Source organism: Meriones unguiculatus, chromosome 3 (assembly GCF_030254825.1).
Source record: "Meriones unguiculatus strain TT.TT164.6M chromosome 3, Bangor_MerUng_6.1, whole genome shotgun sequence".
NCBI classification, from domain to species: Eukaryota; Metazoa; Chordata; class Mammalia; order Rodentia; family Muridae; genus Meriones; species Meriones unguiculatus.
In genome coordinates this window covers 147929061-147950605 of record NC_083351.1, presented here as the reverse complement: position 1 = coordinate 147950605, position 21545 = coordinate 147929061, and the positions used below count along the sequence as shown (strand labels likewise).

At 45.2% G+C, this 21545-nt stretch overlaps 1 long non-coding RNA gene across 2 annotated transcripts; it reads right to left on the bottom strand.

The window, feature by feature from the left end:
• Positions 1 to 331: 331 nt before the first annotated feature.
• LOC132653174 (uncharacterized) lies at positions 332 to 21231 on the bottom strand. Of its 2 annotated transcripts, none has more exons than XR_009590920.1 (3): positions 21134 to 21231; positions 2771 to 2874; positions 332 to 627 (listed from the first exon to the last, which is right to left on the bottom strand). It is a non-coding gene; the product is annotated as an uncharacterized LOC132653174 (long non-coding RNA). The 2 variants fall into 2 exon arrangements; XR_009590921.1 differs by lacking the exon at positions 332 to 627 and adding an exon at positions 2486 to 2600.
• Between the last annotated feature and the right edge of the window lie 314 nt (positions 21232 to 21545).

Sequence of the window (21545 nt, the reverse complement as noted above, 5' to 3'; positions counted from 1 at the left end):
TGAGTTCGAGGCCAGCCTGGTCTACAAAGCGAGTCCAGAACAGCCAAGGCTACACAGAGCCTTGGGGCAGAAAAAAAGATTTGTAGCACCATCCACGAATCTTTATCTGCGTAAATGTCTAACAAACTCAGGCAATCTGGTTACTGAGCTAACAGATTCATCTAAAACAAAAACAAACTAAAAAAAGAAAAGAAAAGAAAATCCCTCACAGGCAGGCCCACAGACCTACCTAATCTACACACTTCCTCATGAAAACCTCCTTCCCAGGTGATTCAAGATTGTGCCAAGTTGCCAGTAAAAGCTAAACATCTCACAAGAAAAAGGCATTCTTACATTACATAATAAAAGTTCAACATTTATTGAATGCTAATGATGAACTGGACCCTGTCAAAGCACATTCCATGTCATAGTGATATAAGCTGCATTAGCCACTGCTGTTCTCCCATTCCGTAGATACACAGCAGAAGCCATGTAGTGTTAGCCGAGGCTGCCCAGACCCAGTGAGAACTTGGAGCTTCTGGCAAAATTAATTGGGAAGCCATCATCCTGGGAGAGTTCCAGCGCCTTGGACAGTTGTGCCCTGCTGTGCTTGATAGTTTTATGTCAACTTGACAGAAGCTGAAGCATCTGAATGGAGGAAACCTCAGTTAAGGAAATGTTTCATAAGACTGGGCAGTGGGCAAGCCTGTAGGGCATTTTCTTAATTAATGATTGATGGGGAGGGCCCAGCCCATTGTGGGTGGTTCCATCCCTTGGCTGGTGTCTCTGTAAGAAAGCAGGCTGAGCAAACCACGAGGAGCAAGCCAGTAATCAGCACCCCTCCGAAACCTCTGCGAATGCTCCTTTCTCCATGTCCCTGCCCTGCTTGAGTTCCTGTCTTGACTTCTTTTGATGATGAACAGTGCTGTGGATGCCTACGCCATATAAACCCTTCCCTCCCTGACTTGCTTTGGTCATGGTGCTTCATGACAGCAATAGTAACCTAAGACATCTGCAGAAGTAAGCTGAGCGCAACTCGGTGTTAATGGTAAAGTGAAGTTTAAGCTTAACCAAGCCAATTAGGAAGTCTCTGCCTTAAGCAATTAAAGGTTTCTTCCACAAGTATCTTTTATCACGCGCCACCTTCCCCCTGCGCATGCTCCGCTGGGTGGTGCGCCCAAGCCCCTTCTGTGCACCATCCACGAATCTTTATCTGCTAAAGTACATTCCTTAAATGTCTGACAAAACCCAGGCAATCTGGTTACTGAGCTAACAGATTCGTCTAAGTTCATGAACTTGGCATTTGTCCAGGTTCAAAGACATAGATATGGTGGGTAAACACAGAAAGAACATTAAGATATGGCTCACCGCTTAAGGGACCAAGCTGCTCCTGCACAAGACCGAAGTTCAGTTCCCAGCACCTAAGGTGCATGACTCAGAGCTGCCTGTAACTCCAGCTCCAGAGGATACACACACACACACACACACACACACACACACACACACACTTATAAAATCATGTCTTCAAAGGCAGGGTAAGGATCAAAGGGAAAAAATCTCATGAGAGAGAGAGAGAGAGAGAGAGAAAGGAAGGAAGGAAGGAAGGAAGGAAGGAAGGAAGGAAGGAAGGAAGGAAGGAAGGAAGGAAGGAAGGAAGAGAGAGAAAGAAGCTGAGAGAGAGTGGTCCCCACATGTCTGCCTGCCACACTAGCCATCCATATAGTTGACCCTGCAAGCCTCAGCACTGGCCTACATTACACTCTGCTGTCAAAATCAGCAGCCCTTTAGAGGAGGGCTACTTCTGTGACCACTCATCAACCAGCCCTGGCTCATGCCAGTCACGAGACAAAGAGCCAGCACCTAGAAACTCGATGGCAGCTTGAGATTGCTGTGGCATCTCCGTGGGCAAATCCCATTGACCAGGGTCTAGGCCAGTTCAGTTCAAAAGCTGTCAGACCTGCTTGGTAAGCCAAGTGCAGAATCCAATTCTGGGTGTGCCCCACAGGTAGAACCCAGGGCATGGAGGTTGTAAAGCTACTCTGTCAACTGTGATATGACCATAACGTAAGCCTTCATTTGCTTTGATTTGCATGTGTGTGTCATGTGTTGGTTCTCTCCTACCGTGTGGGTCCTGAGGATCAGACAAACTCAGGTCATCAGGCTCTGCAGCAAGCCACAATCTGCTAGGCTGTCTCACCAGTGCTCATTCATTTTGATAAGTCATTATTTTGATGGCATTCCAAGGCCTGCTTTTTAACTTAAAGTTTTAAAACTCTACTGTGTGCGTGTGCACATATTTACACACATACTCACACATGTGCCGTAACACACGTGTGGAAGCCAAACGAAGCATAGGGAGTCAGTTACCTCCTTCTACCATGTTCATAAACCTGATTCTAAAGAACTGAAGTGGGCTCTAGTTTTGTTGGGAGGCATTGGTCCGGGGAAACAACTGTCAGTGCTAAGGGATGGAGACTCACCGTAGGATTTAGTTCCTCAGAACTTGGGGGAGCTGGGTGAGGAGAGACTAAAGGTGGAACTGGCGATCAGAAGAAGTGGCTGCTCTGCCCGCAAATACGGGTGACACATCTTCAAAGCCTGGGAAGCTCCCATGCTCGGTTCTGAAATAGGACCCTGCCGTGAGAGCTCAGAGGGACCCAGGAGGCTGCTCCCTGGGTAACGACCAAGCCTGTTGCAGTGCGCTGAGGGAGGGACTAGTGGTCAGCAGGGCTGGGTATCAAATGAGGAGCTAGAAACAAAGAGGGAAGGAAAAGCAGAATCCCACAGATACCTCAGGGCCTGTTGGAGGTTGTAGCTAACCACCAAGACTGACATGAAGGTCTGTAGCAGCTTTGTTTAAAATGGCCGTAACAACTGGCAGCAGCCTGAAGATTCCTGTAGGTGAGTAGATAAACTATAATAGTATAACCGTACAGTGAAATCCCACCCAGCAATCAAAAGCCAGCCCCTAGCAGAGCATACTGAGGCAGACCTGTAATCCCAGCAGCACTAAGGAGATGGGGTCAGGAAAATCCGGAGCTCAGGCCTGTCCTTGGCAACATAAGGAGTTTGCAACCAACCTGGGCTATGTGAGACTCTGTCATGGGGTCAGAGGAGAAAGAGAGAAAGGGAAAAGGGGCAGGAGGGCTGGAGGGCTGGATGGCTGGGAGGGTGAGTGCTCTTACAGAGAGGACTCAGCGCTCAAGTTAGGTGGCTCACAGCCACCTGTAAATCCAGCTCCAAAGGGTTCAAAGCCCTCCTCTGGATTCTGTCGACACCTGTACTCACACATGCACATATCCAACACAAAGACACATATATGTACACATAACTAAAACTAAAATATCTTAAAAGAAAAAGAACTGATAGGCTATGATGTAAAAATAATGGTTCAAATAGATATTCATATATTATGAATTAAGACAAGAGTAGTACTGGAGAGGTAACAATGAATTGGGAGCTAAAATACTTTTTAATGAAGAATTTAAATATATACTTAAATAAATATTTAAATTATATATAAATATATATTTATAGAATATATTTATATTATAATACAATAAATATATAAATATTATGTTTATATAATATATTTATATATAAATATATAATAAATATATATCTTTAAAGTATATATATATATATAAGTTTGAGAACCTGAATGTTTAATCACTGTGGTACAGGCTCTGGGGATGGTCTCTCTGGCTGTGGCACAGGCTCTGGGGATGGTGTCCCTAGCTGGGTCACTTCATGGATGGCATTACAGCAAGAACATGCATGAGAGATAGTGATCATATGACAAAAAGCCAGAAAGCAGAGGGCACAGCCTGGGTCGCCGATGGGACATCTCATTCTTTTGAAAACCTTAATCCCTTCTGTAAGTGATGTCCCCGGTAACACAAATGCCAGTAACCCATCTACAAGCTCAGAGGGAGAAGCAATGGGAGGAAGGAGCCTGTCCTGCAGTGACCACAGGGCAAGCGGTGTCATCAAGGAAAGCATGCACTGATCGGGGAAGGAGATAAACAGAATTAACTTCAGTGGTCATGTTTTCTAGAACTTCTTGGTTCTTTCTCAAGGGAAAGAAAGAAAGAAATTTTTAACATTTTCTGTTACTTTCTTGATTTCTATTTCTTTTTCTTTTTTGATTTTTCAAGAGGGGCTTTCTCTGTGTAGACTTGGATGTGCTGGACTCACTTTGTAGACCAGGCTGGCCTTGAACTCATAGAGATCTGCCTGCCTTTGCCTCCCTGAGCGCTTGGATTACAGGCGTGTGCCGGCGCACCCGGCTTACTTTCTCAATTTTTATTTCGTCATGTTTTGTACGCATAGTTTTTTAAGATTTTATTAGTGTGTGTGTGTGTGTGATGTGTAAGATGAAGTATGCATGTCCCAGTGCACACGTAAAGGTCAGGAGATAACTTTATGGCGGTCTCTCCTTCCACCATGCGGGTGCAGGGCTTCAGGCTTGCTTGGTACTGTGCTTTGAATGATAACAGTTTCCATAGGCTGGCATGTCTGAATAATGGTTTCAAGTGGGCCTTGTTGGAGGTATGTCACTGGGGGTGGACTTTGGAGTTTTAAAAGCCCACACTGTTCTCAGTTAGCTCTCTCTGCTTTTCTCTCTCTGCTTCATGGCTGTTGTTTCAAGATACGAGCTCTCAGCTACTGCTCTAATGCCGTGCCATGCCTGCCTGCTTGCCTGACTGCCCGCCTGCCTGCCACCATGCCCCCTGACATGATGATAGTGGACTCACCCCTGAAACTGGAAGCTCCCCCGTTAAATGTTTTATTATATAAAAAAAAATGTTTTCTTATAGAAGTTGTCTTAGACATGGTGTCTTATCATGGCAATAGAAAAGTAACTAGGACACGTGGCAAAGGCTCGTCCCTTGAAACATCTCACTGGTCTGGTATATGTACTCCTCTTTATCATTTTTTTTTTTTTACTTTTATTCTTAATGAGTCCTCTTCGTGTGCTCGCTAATATTTGATTGTGTGCTTCTTGTCTGTCCCACTTGATCTTCAGAAAGTCTGGCTGGCCAGACCGGAAGCTTCCCTTCTGCGTGGCTCTGCCTTTGTTTTCACCACGTTCGGGAAACCTGTCCACTCTGACCACGGTAAACTATTTGAAAGACTCCAGTTGGACTTGCCCTAATTACACAATGTTATATCTCAGCGCTTTGAGTTGAGGTGTTGTAAGTTTTACGTAAGAGAATTTTTTTTCCCCACTTAATGTAGTGGTAGAAACAAATAATTTTCTTCGTAGCCTTAACTTTGTAGTCTCAGCAGGAAGAGACTAGTTCATATCTCTACTGGCTTGAAGATTTTGTAGATCCTGGCTTTGCTTATCGTGGGATTTTACTCTTGGTAGCCTTACGAGAAACAGAAAGAGGTATAAGAAATGAAGCCAGGGCAGGCGTGGGGCAAAGGGAAAGATAAAAAATTATACAACAACAACAAAAAATTGATTGTGGTAAATCACCTGATTCTGCAACCATGACATAATTGTAATGTTCTCACTGTAATTAGGTACATAGTAAGGTACATAAATAAGATAAATAGAAATAAACTTTGAATATGTATTTATGATTGTGTAATATATAATTTGTGTAAAAAATTGTGATGAAACTTTATTGGATATAGGAGTACGGAGATAGAAAAGCTATTTGATGGCTTTAGTCGGATGCCTGTCATTTAAGTCCCAGGAAGTAGGTAAAAGGTTCTAATGGGAGTTTGGTTGACCCCATGGCTTTGGGCCTATGGCAGCACTTTAGGGCAAGAGCACCTCATAGACACAGGCGGAACTAAACCACTCACGTGTTGCTGGCAAGTGTCTCCTTCAAGTTCATGCTCCCAATGACCTTGAAGTCCTCCCTTCGGGCCCTGCCTCCTACAGGATTCACCGCCTTCTACAGGATTCACCACCTCCCAGAAGCACAACACTGGCACCACTCCTTTAACTAAATGACCTTTGAGGGGAACCCGTAAAAGCCAAGCACATGGTTGAAAGGACTGAAGCAGTTAGCACCTCTCCCAGTGACTTGAGAAAGCTGGAGCCTGGCTCACCAGCAGAAGCATTGCTACTTGCTAACCTTCCTTTATTGTAGATCTACGGGCTATGAACTGTGAGGACGAGTCTCTGTTTAACACTGTGACTTCATTTGCTTAGCCTTAGTAAAGGATGGGTGGTGAATACATAAGTAGGTACATGGATGGGTAGATGGGTGGGTCTGTGGGTGGATGGGTGGGTCTGTGGGTCGATGGATGGATGGATGGGTGGGTGGGTCTATGGGTGGACGGGTGAATGTGTAGGTAGGTAGAGGGGTGTAACGAGCAGATGGATGAGTGGTTTTGAGGGACTATGAGTTAGACAGATCCCTGGTAGACAGGAATAGAGGTAGACAGGGCCACAGAGATAATCAGGATGGTAAACTTCTGGCTTCTTCCTCACACTCTTGACCTAAGATAAAGGTCTGGCAAGCTTATTTTCCTGCCAATAGGGCCCATTACCAATGGACCCATCTCACAAGTTCAAAACCTGATTGGGACAAATTTACCACAAGGCCAGATTTACTACAAAGCTGTAGGCCTGTCAGGCTCCATGTCTCTGTTTAGACTGCCCAAAGATCCCTCAGAGAGCTGGAGGATACCCGGTCCCGGAGGACAGGCTCAACTCTGGCCTCCTGAGTCCTTCACTCTGCTTTTCTGAGGATCTTCCTCTCTCTGGGCTTTCTGTGTGTGTTTGCTCACTCCTCACCACTTGATTCTGTTTTCTATGTCTGAGATTTTTTCCCTACTGCTAATTGTTGCACGTAAAGATTTATCCTGATTTTTAATTCTTTAACTGGCCAAACCCACAAACCTCATCAAGATCTCAAGGTGGGTGGGTGAGTGGGTGAATGGAAAGATATGGATGGGTAGATAGATGAATGGAGAGATGGACAGTGGGTGGAGAGATGAACCTGGTTGGGCAAACGAGCCAGGCATGGCCTTTCCTACTTAACCACTCACCTTTTTTTTTTTTTTCTGGTAGAAGCTTCATGGCACAGTGGATTTCTTACAGGTGGGAGAGCATACTGCTAATTAAATTATTGCACTAGTTTTGCATCCTTTACGTATATTATGGTATATAAATTAAGGAGACATGGCCAACAATGACCATAGACTGTTGTATTAATATAAAAAGAAGACTTGCCTGTCATATCACATATGTATCCTTCAGTAGATCAGGCACTGGGGGAATTTTTTTTTTTTTACATTAAAATTGAGCTGGTCCTGGCAATGCAGGTCTGTAGTCCCAGCTACTTCTGAGGCTAATAGAAGAGAACCAAATTCAAGTCCTATTTGTGCTACACAGTAAGCTCAAGGCCAGTCTGATTAACTTGGTGAATCACTCTCAAAAAAATTTTTTTTTAAGTAAACACAAGGCTGGGGACAGTTTAGTAGTAGAGGGCTTGAAAGCTCTCAGTTTCATCACCAGTAGCAACATAAACAAAAACAAAAATAAATATTAAGAAATAAAGCATTCATTTGAGACTTCATTGTGATTTTTAAGAAACGAAAATTTTGCTCAAGCTTAATAATATATCTTACATATTGCACCCCTTAAAGGTGTAATTGTGCTTCGCCTTAATCAGAATGTTATTATCCTCTTGTTGTTTATGAAGAGCCTGGAAAGGATGGAGTGTGCTTGAGGGCACACAGCCAGTCAGTGCCAAAGTCAGGATTCAAAGTTGGGTTCGGCATTTCCAAGCTCCTGGCTTAGCCCTGCTCCCTCTCCAGCCTCGGGCAAGTGGATGAAGGCATTCGCAGTCTTTTACTGGATGATGTGAATGATTCTGATCCTGAGCTAGCTTCCGTCCTGGAATCCCACCGGCATTTCAAAGTCACAACTAAGCATTAACAAATTGTATTCTCCCTAACAAATCTCCCACCTAATCATGAAATGATGGTGCACGTTGGCTTTGACTTTTGGCTGTGAACGGTAGCTGCAGGAACACATCAAAGTTTTGTGGGTGACAAAGAAGGCACCTCTGATCTTTACTTCAAAGCCACCAAAGAAAAACACCTTTCCAGCCATAGTAGTTTGAGATTACTGTCAATCAGGCTTTTTCCCCCCTCAGCCTGTCTAAACAGGTGTGTGCTTTTTGAGGCTGCAGACTTGTGAAGAAACCACAAGTCTTCTCCTTTAAAGTAGTGTAAAAATACTTGCAACACACATACACACATATACACACATCCCCACTGTTTTTATCCTGGTGTGTTACAAGAAATTTTAGCTAATGAACATCCCCACCCCCGCTCATCAGGATTTCCTCAGAGCAATTTTAAAATGATGCTGAGTCCTGACCACAAATATATGTGAGTGGTGTTTGTCTGTTTGACACCATTTGACGTTCTTTGTGATGTCTTAAGAACTGTCCTTCCTTTCCAAAGCCCACATGGAACTCCACCCACCCCACTCCACCCCTGCCTCTCCCAGGAATAGGTTATCTTTGCAAAGTCGGAGTCTAGGGCTTGCTGGTGTTCTTCTAGAACCCAGCAACTCAGGGAAGGTAGCCTTTCTCTGGCTCTGCCACAAGCTGGACTGATGCCTTGTCTCTGTGTCCCTCAGTGCTTGGGGCTACCTTACTGTGAAAGCAGGGCCATCAGACATGGGTTATCTGAGAGCTGACACTCTGCCACTGCTATGTGATTAAGTGCGTAATGAAGTGCCTTAAAATGATTTATGAAGGTGGGCACGATGTGCATGCCTTTAGTCCTAGCACTCGGGAGGCAGAGGTAGGTGGATCGCTGTGAGTTTAAGGTCAGCCTGGTCTACTGTTGTGGCTAAAGAAGCTCCATTTTAGGCTAGGCATCCATGTTGGTACCCACCAACTCTTTGTCTCTGACTCCAGTCCCTGGGAGATAAGTTCCCAGTAATCCTGATTCAGTGACCCTACTAAAAAATGTACAGCCATGACTACCTACTTATTATGATTTGAATAACTGCTTTTTTGCTTCTGTAACTTGTTTATGCAGATACCTAAATATTGTTTTGAGTTTCTATGACCACTTAATTTGGTAGAACAAAACAGTTTTCACTTGCTTGCATAGTTATTGAAGGTGTTCGTGTGGTTTTTTTTCCCCCTTTAAAAGTACTTTCCCAGGGAGGAGCAGTCCTGTTAGGCCACAGAGGAGGGCTTTGCAGCCAGTCCTGAAGATACCTGATAAAACAGGATCAGATGAATGGGGAGGAGGTCCCCCCCATCAGTGGACTTGGAAAGGGGCACGGTGGAGATGAGGGAGGGAGGGAGGGAGGGACTGGGAGGGAATGAGAGATCGGGACACGGCTGGGATACAGAGTTAATAAAATGTAACTGATGAAAAAAAAAAAAAAAAGTACTTTCCCATACCCATCCTCATGGGCAATCTCAAATTTGGCTCATAGGTCATTCATCCTACAAGCAGCTAATTAATAAATATTTTAATTATAATTGAATTCATACTACATAGTGAATTCAACAAGGTCAGCCAAGGCTGTACAGTGAGAACCTATCTCAAAAAGTAAATATATATTTAAATTTGAATTTAATAATTCAGAGTCAACAAATATTTGTTTAGTTTCAAATAGTAAAAACACTATATTTTCCCATTCACTCTGACCTCTAAAACACTGCCACCCATAGTGCAGAAGAAACCTGAGAAAGAGGATCATTAGTGTGAGGCTAGCCTTGCCCACATGGGAGAAAATCTGTCTTTAAAAGTATGGGAGGCCGGGTGGAGGGGCATGCCTTTAATGCCAGCATTTAGGAGGCAGAGGCAGGCAGGTCTCTGAGTTGGAGGCCAGCTTGGTCTACAGAGTGAGTTCCAGGACAACTGGGACTACAGAGAAACCCTGTCTCGAAACACCAAAAAATTAATATACTATGGTATAATGAATAATATATAATATAATATAATATAATATAATATAATATAATATAATATAATATAATATAATATGAATTAAAAGTTTGGGAGGCTGTAAGCAAGAGCAAAAATACAGATATTTCTTTTTCTAATTACATCTAAAGTCCAGTATACAAAAAGGGTGATTTCCCTTCTGTGTTAGTGAATAAAAGTGTGCTGATTTGAGGAACTGTATGGTTGTAGATCATCTTCATTCTTAAAAGTTTATTTTATGTGTGTGCATATTTTGCCTGCATGTGTGTGCTACACATGTACCGTGTGTATGCTTGGTGCTCTTGAGGGCATGAGAGCCCCTGGAACTAGACAGTTGTGAGCCACCATGTGGGTGCTAGGAACCAAATCCAGGTCCTCTGTAAGAGCAACCAGTGCTCTTAATCATTGAGCCCCCTCTATAGCCTCCATCTTCATTCCTTTTTTAAATGGTTTACTTATATTTATTTTATGTGCATTGGTGTTCTGTCTGCATGTATGTCTGTGTCAGATCTCTTGGAACTGGAGTTACAAAGGAGGAGGAGGAGGAGGAATTGTCTCAAGTCTAAGGTAAACCCTATGTGAACTGCCATGTGGGTGCTGGGAATCAAACCTGGCCATCTGGAAAAGGAGCCAGTGCTCTAAACCACTGACTCAGCTCTCCAGCTTTCCCATCTTCATTCTTTGTAAACCTCATCCCAGAGTCCAAATAATGAATGCTAACGACATTGTGGCCAGGACAAGGCAGAGCATCAAGCGAGTACATGGGAAAGCTGTCCAATACAGAAAACAATTCATTACTCAGAGGCAGGAAAGAGGTTGCCTCCTGCTCTGTTCTTTCTTCAGACTCTCCAGAGGAGCTCTCCTCCTTTCCCAGGAAGAAGCTGGAAGGTGCAGAGGCTGACTTGTCTCCTACGAGAAAAAGGCTCTTGAAATCCCCACACTCGTGGAAAGTGGCACTGCCCACATACCATCTCAAATTCCCAAAAGTTCTTCTTTAGATTTAGATATTTTATTTTATGTGTGTGAGGTATTGCCTACATGTATGTATGTGTATCATGTGCTTGAGTGGATTCCCTAGAGCCAGAATTATGGCTTGTTTTGAGCTACCATGTAGGTATTGGGAACAGAACCCAGTTCTTCTTCAGGATCAACATGTATTCTCAACTACTGAGCCGTCTCTACAGTGCTGCAACTCAGCTTCCTTCCTTCCTTTAGTCTCTCTCTCTCTCTCTTTTCTTTCTTTCTGTCTTCCTTCCTTATTTTCTTTTTTTTTTTTAGGGGGGGTTTGAAACAGGCTTTCTCTGCATACGCCTGTCTGTCCTGGAACTTACACACTGTACACCAGGCTGGCCTCAAACTCACAGAGATCTGCCTGCCTCTGCCTCCACAGTACTGGGATTAAAGATGTGTGCAGCCACCACCCCGCTGAAACTCAATATTTGAGAGTATTTGATGTCTCCCTTTTGATTCTAACCTAAACTCTCTTTCAAAGACCAAGTAAACTTACTCTGTGTGTCACACCACACAGGTGACATAAGAGTGGATTTCTCCTCACCAATATGGCCTGTCAGCCATTTAGAATGATTCTGCTTGAGCTCTCCCATACTCTTGTGGAAAATGGTCTCTCAGGTGGTGGTATCCTTTGGGTGGCCTGATGGGGGCAGCACTCTGACGAATGGGTTAAAGTCTTTACCTAGAGACTGACTTAGAGCCTGGGGGTGATGAGCCACTATAGTGAGAATTTTTGGTCTCTTTTAAAAATATCGAAATGTTATGAGAATGTGTTTTTGTTTTGATCCCAGGTGTGGGATATGGGGCTGCTTCAGATCATCCACAGCAGCTGACTATGATTTGTCTAGTGCTCTAGCAGTGGTGTGATTTTGCTAGCTGAAAATAGTTTATGATTGGAATTCTGGGGGCTCTTCAGAGGGTATATAAATGCCAGAGCCCAAAGAGAAGTGGCGACTGCTGCTCCCGCTGTTGCTGTTTGCTGGATTGATATTTGTTGGTTGGAGCTATCCTGCCAATGAAGATTAAACTTGCCCCAAGGAACTCCATGTCCCTAATAAGCAGGAAGTAATCTAGTGATATAAACTACCCTTTCCCCTCTAACCTTTTTTCCTCTCCTATCTGGTGTTGTGTGGTGGAAGGGGTGGAGAGGTGTAGGGAGGTAGGAAAAATAACCCAATAAAGTAGCCAAAGTTGGGCTACAGTGCATGCTTTTAATCCCAGCACTCTGAAGGCATAGGCAGAAGGATCTCCTGGAATTTGAGTCCAATCTGGCATACATAGCAAAGTTCCAAGCTAGGGAGGGCTACCAAAAAAAAAAGGAATTTTGGAGGCTGGGGAGAAGGCTGGGGGTGTTGGGGGGAGGTTTAAGGGTGCTTACTGCTTGTGTCAGGCAGCTCACTGTTAACTCCAGTCCAGGGCATCTGATCTCAATTCTGATCTCTGAAGGCACAAACATGTGGCATGCACTCACACAGACTCATAAGTAAAGGTAAGAATACCCTTTAAAGGAGAGACAGAGTTAGCCATCTCCAACATATGACAGGTATCTTCCGAGCTATCAGTTACTTCCACGCACAGATGTGTTGTGGAAAATGTTCACTCATGGATTATTATTAATCTTTTTACACACATGCCCTTGTGCCCTCACCCACTTCTCCCTATCACAAGGGAAGCAGTGTGGTACTCCCACCAGAGCTGAGCAAATGTTGGTGCCTTTCTAGACTCCAGACCCAAGAATCAATCAAGCCCTGCAAAATGGCTCAATTTTAGAGCATTTCTTACTTCTAGTACTCATATCCTCAGTATCAGAGTTAAGGTAGCGTTTTTTTCCAGAGTTGAAGTTCATTAAGAGACATACTTAAGCACATTTAAGAACAAGGAACAGATGTGGTGGAACACACTCTTAATCCCAACATTGGGAAGCAGAGGTAGAGGCAGGAAGATTTCTGTGAGTTTAAGGCTATCCTGGTCTACTTAGTGAGTTACAGGACAGCAAGGCTATGTAGAGAGACCCTGTCTAACAAGCAAACAACAACAGTCCAAGTGTTGAGAGACACTCCAGGAAAGAATGAACCATCCCTGAGGATGGGTATGGTCTTCTCAAGGGAGGGTTGTCATTTTCTGTTGTTTTGTTGAAGTTGGTCTTACTCTATAGCCCAGGCTGTGCTGGAAAAATCATTCTAGAGCTCAGGCTAGCCAAGAACTCATAGCGGTCCTCCTGCAACAGCCTCCAAGAGCTGAGACTGTAGCCATGCCCTATCTATTACTACCCACTTCAGAACTGAGATTGCCGAGGAGATCTCAGAGCGATCAAGCCACCCCAAAGCCCATTGCCACAGTCTTCTCGGCTAACTTTCTGATACAGATGATCTGTATGTAGCCCTGACTAGCCTGGAACTCACCAATTAGACGAGGACAGCCTCAAATTCGCAGAGATCTGCCTGCCTCTAACTCCTGAGGGCTGGGATTAGAGAATAACCTTTTAACTTCCCATGTACATCCCCAGGGACACAGAAATTCACTACGACACTATTTTTGTCCAAGTCAGCCTCATTTGATTTAAAATTTAATAATGTATTTCAGATGCTCTTGCCAATCTTGCTAAAAATAGAATACATTCCCCCAAACAGGTTGACCCCAAGTTAGAAGGCATCTTTTTGCTTCCATCTTAGTTTCATTACTGGAAAGATATATTTATCTTTTTTCTTATTCACATTTGGAAAGTGGAATTTTAAAGAGCAGCTGGTCTGGATTTTAAAGCTTTAGCTTCATATTAACTTGTCAGATCCCCTCTCCCCCCCACCCCCCCGCCGCCATGAGATGATTTTCATTTCTCATGAAATTACAGCAACAAAGATGCATTTGCAGTTACAAAATAGGGCAAGGTCACTCGTGGTGCTCCCTTATTCTGCTTCTCCATGAAAAAGGCTAAAAGCATCGCCTACATCTTGCAGATGGAAAAGAACTAACAGGTTCCATCTTGCTCGGGGTATAACAGCAAAATCTGCGGTAGAGCCAGAAATAGAACCCCGGGGGACTTGTGTTCCTTGTTTGATGTAGAACAGCTCTCGGCTCAAACAGCCTCATTAAATCATATTACAGAAGAATCAGATCTCTCCTGTCACTCACTTTTCTTTTACAGAATTAAGCAGTTCAGCCAGGTGTGATGGTACATGTCTATAATCTCAGCATTTAGTAGAAGTAAGATCAGGAGTTCAAGGTTGTCTTCAACTACGTAGCGAGCTCTGGTTCTATCTAGATGTAAGACTTCCTTCTCAATACAGTAACAACAAAAATGATTTCTTCCTAACCAAACAGCTATTTTATGCTAATTAGCCTAACTGACCAGCCAAATATTATAAGACCACTGGGTACATTGGATGCTAGGCATAATGGATTGTCAGCAATCATTTTAGGAAAGGTCTTCAAAAACATAAACAAGATTCAAATCCAATATAATTGAGTACTAGAGAGGAAGCTATGTGGCTTAGGTCCATCTGGTCAACAGGCAACTTCTAACATGGCTACCCTTATAGAAGTCTTAATTTTGGGGGATTCTAATTTCTATCCTATGATCACCCTTAAGCAAAAGATCTTCAATGGTGTGGTGATTTGAACACGATTTCCCTCACAAGTTCCAGGCATTTGAATAGTTGGTTTCCATTGAGGAGGCACAGGAGGTGGGACCTTGCTGGGAGAAGTGTGTCATTGGAGGACAGGCTTTGAGCTTCCAAAATACTCATGCTACTTGAAGTACCCTCTTTCAGTTTCCTGGTTGTGCTTCAAGATGTGAGCTTTCGGCTGCTGCGCCAGCCACCATGCCTGCCGGCCACCTGCTACCTCCACTCCACCATCATGAACTCTAACCTTCTGGATCTTTAAGCCCCAAATAAACTCTTTCTTCTATGAGCTGCCTTGGCCATGGTGTTGGAGCCCTCGGAAAAGCAATGGCGTATACCAGTACGGACCGTGTAAGAACGGGAGTTCCCATGCTGTCTGCCTTCCACCCTGTGCCTACTTTCTTGCTATTTCAGAGTTCCCAAGCTCCTGTTTGTACACGTGAGTGCGCAGGTATAGAAGCGGAATGAACACAGTATGGATCCTAAGCACACACAATCAGCGAAGCTGGTCTGCTTCGCTGATTGTGTGTGCTTAGGATCCATACTGTGTTCACAAACCAAGCAGTCAAATCGCTTACACAAAATATTGGCAATACATGTGTCCTCGGGTTAAAATGAGTTCAGTTCTCATGCTGGGAAGAGTAATTGGTGGAATAAATGTGATCAGCACTGGACTTTTTGTTGTGTTTGTTTGTTTGTTTTTGAGACAAGGTCTCTTGTAGCACAGGCTGACCTCAAACTCATTACGTGGTGGAAGATGACTTTGAATTCCAGCTCCTGTGCCCAGCTATCAGGTCTCATGAAGATTACAGGCACGTGCGCTGCACTTGACTTATTTTTGTTGTGACTGAGACAAATTTTCATCAAGGAGCCCAGAGTGGCCTGAAATTCTCCATTCTTACATTCAGTCTTCTAAAGGCTAGGATGGTATCTGACACCAGGCCCAGCTCCAGATAATCTGCAAAGAGCTGCTAAAGAGCATATAATGAGTATGCACTAAAGATCAGCTACTGCTATCTAATATGCTTGCCTGAACATATCCTGGTCATGTAAGTACCAATGTCTTCTTGCTCTGTATTTTATGCCACGTACTATGATTGAACATCATTTAAGAGCATGTTGTTTGAAGCAGAGCCTTAATATGTAGCCCTGGCTGGCTAAGAATTTCTTGTGTAGACTGGGCTGGCCTGAACTTTCATCAATCCTACCGCCTCAGCCTTCCAAGTGACATTACATATAGCAGTGTTCTGCCTTGGCCAGCTTTGTTTCTGAAGATTTCTAAATATGTTCAACCACGTTGAGTGTAGTCTGGCAACCCTAGCATCTCAGCCACCCTCACACTCCATCACACGTCAGCTAGCCTAGCCCTTGGCTGTTTGTGCAGAAGGTTCAGCATCTGTTCTACACTTCCACTAATGTATGAAGCTCCTTCCTGGAGCATGGTCTGTCTTGGTCTTCCCTCTACTGGAAAGGAGACTCCTAGGCTCCTCTCCTTTGCCTCACAGACTCATCTTCGGTTTTCCACTTAATCATTCCTTCTCAGGCTTGGGGGTGTCATTGACCCTCGCTGTGATACCTCTTAACGTATATTTATCTTATGTGCATTAGTGTGTTGCCTGCATGTATAAGTCTGTACCCTACGTGAGTGCCTGCTGCCCGAGGAAGCCAGTAGAGGACATTAGACCCTGGACTAGAGTTGTTGTGAGCCGCCACGTGGGTGCTGGAAAATGAGCGCAGGTTGTGCTCTTAACCGCTTAGCCATCTCTCCATTTTCCTGTATCTCTTGTTTGAGTGATAGTTTTACATCCTTAAAAAGGGGTTTGTATTCATGTCTGTCCTCCAAGCTGTCCACCCAGTCACAGTCCTGGGTCAATGTGCCAGACTTCTGTTTCACTGTTCTCTGTCAGGCTGATTTGCTATGTTTCCACATGCTGTGTAATGCACTGACATCCCAACACAATGCTGCCACTTCTACAGAAAAGGGCATTTCTCCCCTTTACTTTATTTCATAATTACACGCCTCTCATTTCAGGTCTTACTCCATTTTGGGGGGAGGGAGTTTCGGTGTGTATGCATGTGTGTATAGAAGCCAGAGACTGATATTGGGTGTCTTTAGTAACTATCCACCATATATATTGAGAGGAGACTTGGGGGTGGGGGCCTGGAGTGATGGTTTAGCCGTTAAAGCTAGGCTTACAAACAAAAAGACACGAGAAAGCATCTGTCATTTGAACTCGGAGCTTACAGATGCAACCTAGCCAGCCAGTTTACCCCGAGGACCCCGTCTCTTCCTCCCAAGCATCAGAACTATGGGTAAGATGCCATGACTAGGGGTCCCTTGAACTCAGGATCTTCCCGCCTCCGCCCACCCTGTAGACTTGCACCATTACTACTAGTTTATGTGGTGTTGAGGATGGAACTCAGCGCTCAGTGGCCTAAGAAACAGACCCTCCGGAAGCTGGGAGGCCGGACTCAACGCCTCCGCTAGGCGCAAAGGTGCGAACAGAGCAATCGGGAAGACACGCGGAGGGGGCCAAATCCACCAACACCCTAAGTGGGAAGCGGATTGATCCGGCTTGGCGGTGGGGCATCCACAAAAAAAACACTCCACAGGACGCCCGACTTCTCCTCAGAGCGGAGACAAAGCCGGAAGAGGAGAGGCGGGGTGAACGTCCCGGCAGCCAATGGACAGACCCGGAAACTGCGCAATCGATTCTTCTCTGGGATTGGCTGGATGCTAGCTGAGCTCTACTTTGGATTGGCTGCCTGTCTACGGCCCCGCCCCACCAGGTTTCACGGTTTCCGGTCACAGTGTACCTCGCTCGGGGCCTCGGCCTTAGGGTCAAGGGTTTGGCCTTGAGTGTCCCGTAGGTAGCGCGCCAGGACAGCCCCGTGTCCTCTCGAGCTTTGCCCGCCCTCAGCTCCCGGAGACCAGAAAGGAGGAGTAGGCCATCCCCGGCGCCGTGACGGCTGCTCTGCCTCCACTGGGGCGATCCGCCAGCCACAGCCGGCTCCAAGCAGCAGGTATATCCCTTGCTTGGAGCGAATGGAATGGCCCAGGCCATCTCCGTGACTACCGAGATAGCTGAAGGGTTCCTGAGCACTCCTGCCTTAGCGGCGGCAGTAGCTGACGTTCGCTTAAAGAGAAACAAAAGAACCACCACCACCACCACCACCACCACCACCATACACACACACACACACACACACACACACACCAGCAGGGCGGTGGTGTGCACGCCTTTAAATCTCAGGACTCTAGGAGTCAGAGGCAGGAGGATCTCTGTGAGTTTCGGACAGCCTAGTCTACAGAGCAACTTCCAGGAAACAAATAGAAAAGAAAAACACCCCAGACCATCTGCTTCTGTGCCCTTTAAGGCCGGCACAGAAGCCATTGCATAAAGTTTCTGGAAGAAGTCACAGCTGGACCAAGAGACACTTCCATGCAGAGTAAGCACCCTTGTGATTTTTTTTTTTTTAACCTAAGTCATAGCACAAGTGATGAATTCATACTTAACCTGCCCAATCCCCAGAACCGCGTAGAAAATACCCTTTTGCACTCTGATCGTTGGCTATCTAAGGCACCGGCTGACAGAAAATTAAGCGGCTGTGCTTGGCTCCTTCCTACTTAGGGTGTGAAATAGCTCAGGATGTTCATAACCCCAAAATGCCTTGGGCCAGTTCATCCTTTCTCTAAGGACAAAAGATTATACAAATTGATAGCCAGTGGATCCCTAGTCTTAGCTCTTCCAGTCACGGCCATGAAAGACTGCCTCCCTGGTCTGTTGGTCTCTTAAAACACTGAACTTGGCATTGCCCATGTCCAGTCCTGACCTCTACTCTTCATATATGAAATTTAGCCCTTTTATCTAGGAACTCACTTTGCTTGCAGAGAATCTGATTATTAAATTTCTGTCCCCTCTACTTGTCTTAATCCTTGGGACAAGAGAAGCAAAAAGACCTCTGCAGGAAATAAATACTACACTCTAATGGTCAAGAGCATGACCTTTGTCTCTTAAGTCTAACCAGGAGGTGGTAGCCCACACCTTTGATGCCAGCACTCAGGAGGCGAGACAGGCAGATCTCTGTGAGTTGGAGGCCAGCTGGTCTGCAGAGCAAGTTCCAGACTAGCCAGATAGCCAGGGCTATACAGAAGAACCCTGTCTCAAATCACCCTCTACCCCCCCCAAAAAAAAAAAAATTCTAGTCTTTTTCTGTAGAAAGAATGAGCTTTGTTTCCCTCCCCCCGCTTGAAGCAAGCTCTTGTATAGCCCAGGCTGGCCTTGATCCTTTGGCCTTTACCTCCCAAGTGCTGGGATTATCGGCATATACCACCACACCCAGAAGAACATAGCTTTTAATATTTGGTTTTGGAAGCCAAGAATGGTAGCACATGCTTGTACTCCCAGGCCTGGGGAAACTCAGACAGGAGATTGCTGCAATATGAGACTGACCTCAAATAGTGCCACAATAGAGCTTGTACACAGGAATTGTGCTGAGGATGTGGCTCAGTGGCAGAGCACTCACTTTACCTGTATAAGCTAGCCCTGGGTTTGGTCCCAGCACTGAAAAACAAAGCGTTGTAAAGAGTTGTTACACTTGAAGCGTGTCTTCAGTGTGTGGTCTTCGCTGACAGTCTCTGCTGTCTGTTTCCTCTGAACACTTAAGTAGGTATCCATTGCTGTTTTGAAAACATACATTGATTCCCACCAGGTAGGACTCTTAGGTGGTACCCACATGGCCGTCAAAATGAAATCCCTGGACCCAGGGCCACCAACCTAGATCCAGCTCATTGAATGATCATCAGAAGGTAATCCCTATGGGTTATCTTAAACTAACACTTCCTAGAGGCCTCTCACAAACTCCAGCAGTAAGTTACACCGTGCAAGAGTCTTTATCTTGGACCAAGAATTTCATCTTTGTATAATTGAAGGAGCTCCCTTCCCTGACCTTGAAATTTCTTTGACACCTGCTTCTAGAACCGTCATTCTGAAATGTGAGACTGCTGTACTGTTTAGTTTGTTTGTTTTTGTCAACTTGACATCTGGAAAAAGAAATGCCTCCCTCAAAGTGGCCTGTGGACACGACTGTCAAGCATGTTTCTTGATTAATGATTGATTGATGCGGGAGGGTTGAACCTGGTGTGGGTGGTGTCATACCTGGGCAGGTGGCCCCAGTTTGTTGTCCTAGTTACCCTTCAGTTGCTGGGAAGAGACACCATAACCCAAGCAACTTATAAAGAATGAGTTTATGGGCGGCCTGCTTACAGTTGCAGAGAGCTAGTTCACAAATACCATGTCAAGCATGGCAGTAGGCAGGCAGGCCTGGTGCTGAAACCGTAGCTAAGATTTTCCTGATTTTCAAGTTGAGAAAGAGATGGGGAGGGAAAGAAAGGAAAGAGAGGGAGAGGGAGCACTGACTGAGAAAGGCATGGGCTTTTGAAACCTCAAAGCCCGCTCCCAGTGACACACCTCCTCCAACAAGGCCACGCCCCCTGATCGTTCAAAAACAGTTCTACCAACTTTGGAACAGGCATTCAAGCATTTGGAACTATATGGGATTTTTTTAGTCACATCATTACCATTGCATGTAAAAATGTGGACGATGATGATGACAATTACGATGCCTATGATGACCCAAGCTGATTGAGCCCTGGGAAGCAAGTTGGTAAACAGTATTCCAGCATGGTTCTTGCTTCTCCAGATCCCTGGCCTTCGTGAGGTCCCACTGCCATCAGTTGCTGGACCATAGCAGGGATGTAAAAGCCAAATAAACCCTTTTCTCCCCAAGTTGCTTCTGTTCACAATCTTCATCTCAGTAGCAGCAAACTAGGACAGCCATCTTTACCATGTATGTTGCCTGGTTCTGGTCTAAGAGCCCCACCGAGACACATGGGAAACGGAGATGCGTGAAGTCCCATATAATGAGTAACAAAGGTTATAGAGGCATCAGATCCCAGTCTTGTGTCTCACAGGTACCACACTGACCGTGCCCAAAAATGGCCCTGTTCTCTTTAATTCTTAAAAAGTTAATGATCAAGATAACGTGGGCTTGGCTATCTAGGACTTTCCTAGAAGACATGACCTGGTAGCCAGCCGAGCTGGCACACTGTATGTCTAAGTAAGAAGCATGACGCACCATGCTCCACTCCTGGGTATTCCCAGAAATCAGAACTGAATTCTGAAGTAGCGGAAGTACCAGTAGCTGGCCTGGCACTCAGTCTGCACTCTCCATGTCTCCTTCACTGTGTTTCTTCTATAGAGACCCAGGTGGGATGAGTGTTCACTGTCCAGTCTGCTGTAATGTGCTGACCAAATCCAGCCGATAGATTTCCACTGGATATAGCTGTGCACAGGCCATACTCCAGAGTGGTTCATCTCAGTGCACTTTGCTGTCTCCTGGAGTATTGCAGTCTGGTCTGGGATGCCCTGGTAATGACCGCAAAGGCATATCTCACCTTACTGTGAAGCAGATACAAACTTGAGGTCCTTCCTAGAATGCCACGTAGATGCAGCCAACAACCTCATAGACATTCTACCTATATACCACAAACGCGGTTAGTAACATGGACCCTTTTCTCAAGTTTGAGAACTTACCCTCTAGCAAAAGCAGATCTGAGTATTTCCAGGTAGCAGGGACAACACTCCCTGCCATTATGCAGTGCTGGCTGCTTCTGTACCCCAAACCGTCCTCTACACACTGAGCTGAGCAGACAACTGGGAAGCGCTTATGCAGCTGTTGGCAAGCAGCTCTGCCTCTATGTAAATAAGAAGTAATGTCTAATCTACAGTGTGGAAATGGACAGGTCAATGCCCAACATCAAATGAAGGCGGTGCCTTCATTTAATCAGACTGACCGGCTTCTAGGAGCGAGGCCCCTTTCAGTGGAACACGGGGCTGCACAGTTCTCTTTGATCTTGTGAGCTTTCTTTCAACTTTGTTCTAATCTGTGTTCTTGCCTTCCATGGAGCTCTAACTCCCGACCTTTCACCCACGTCTTGTCTGTGAG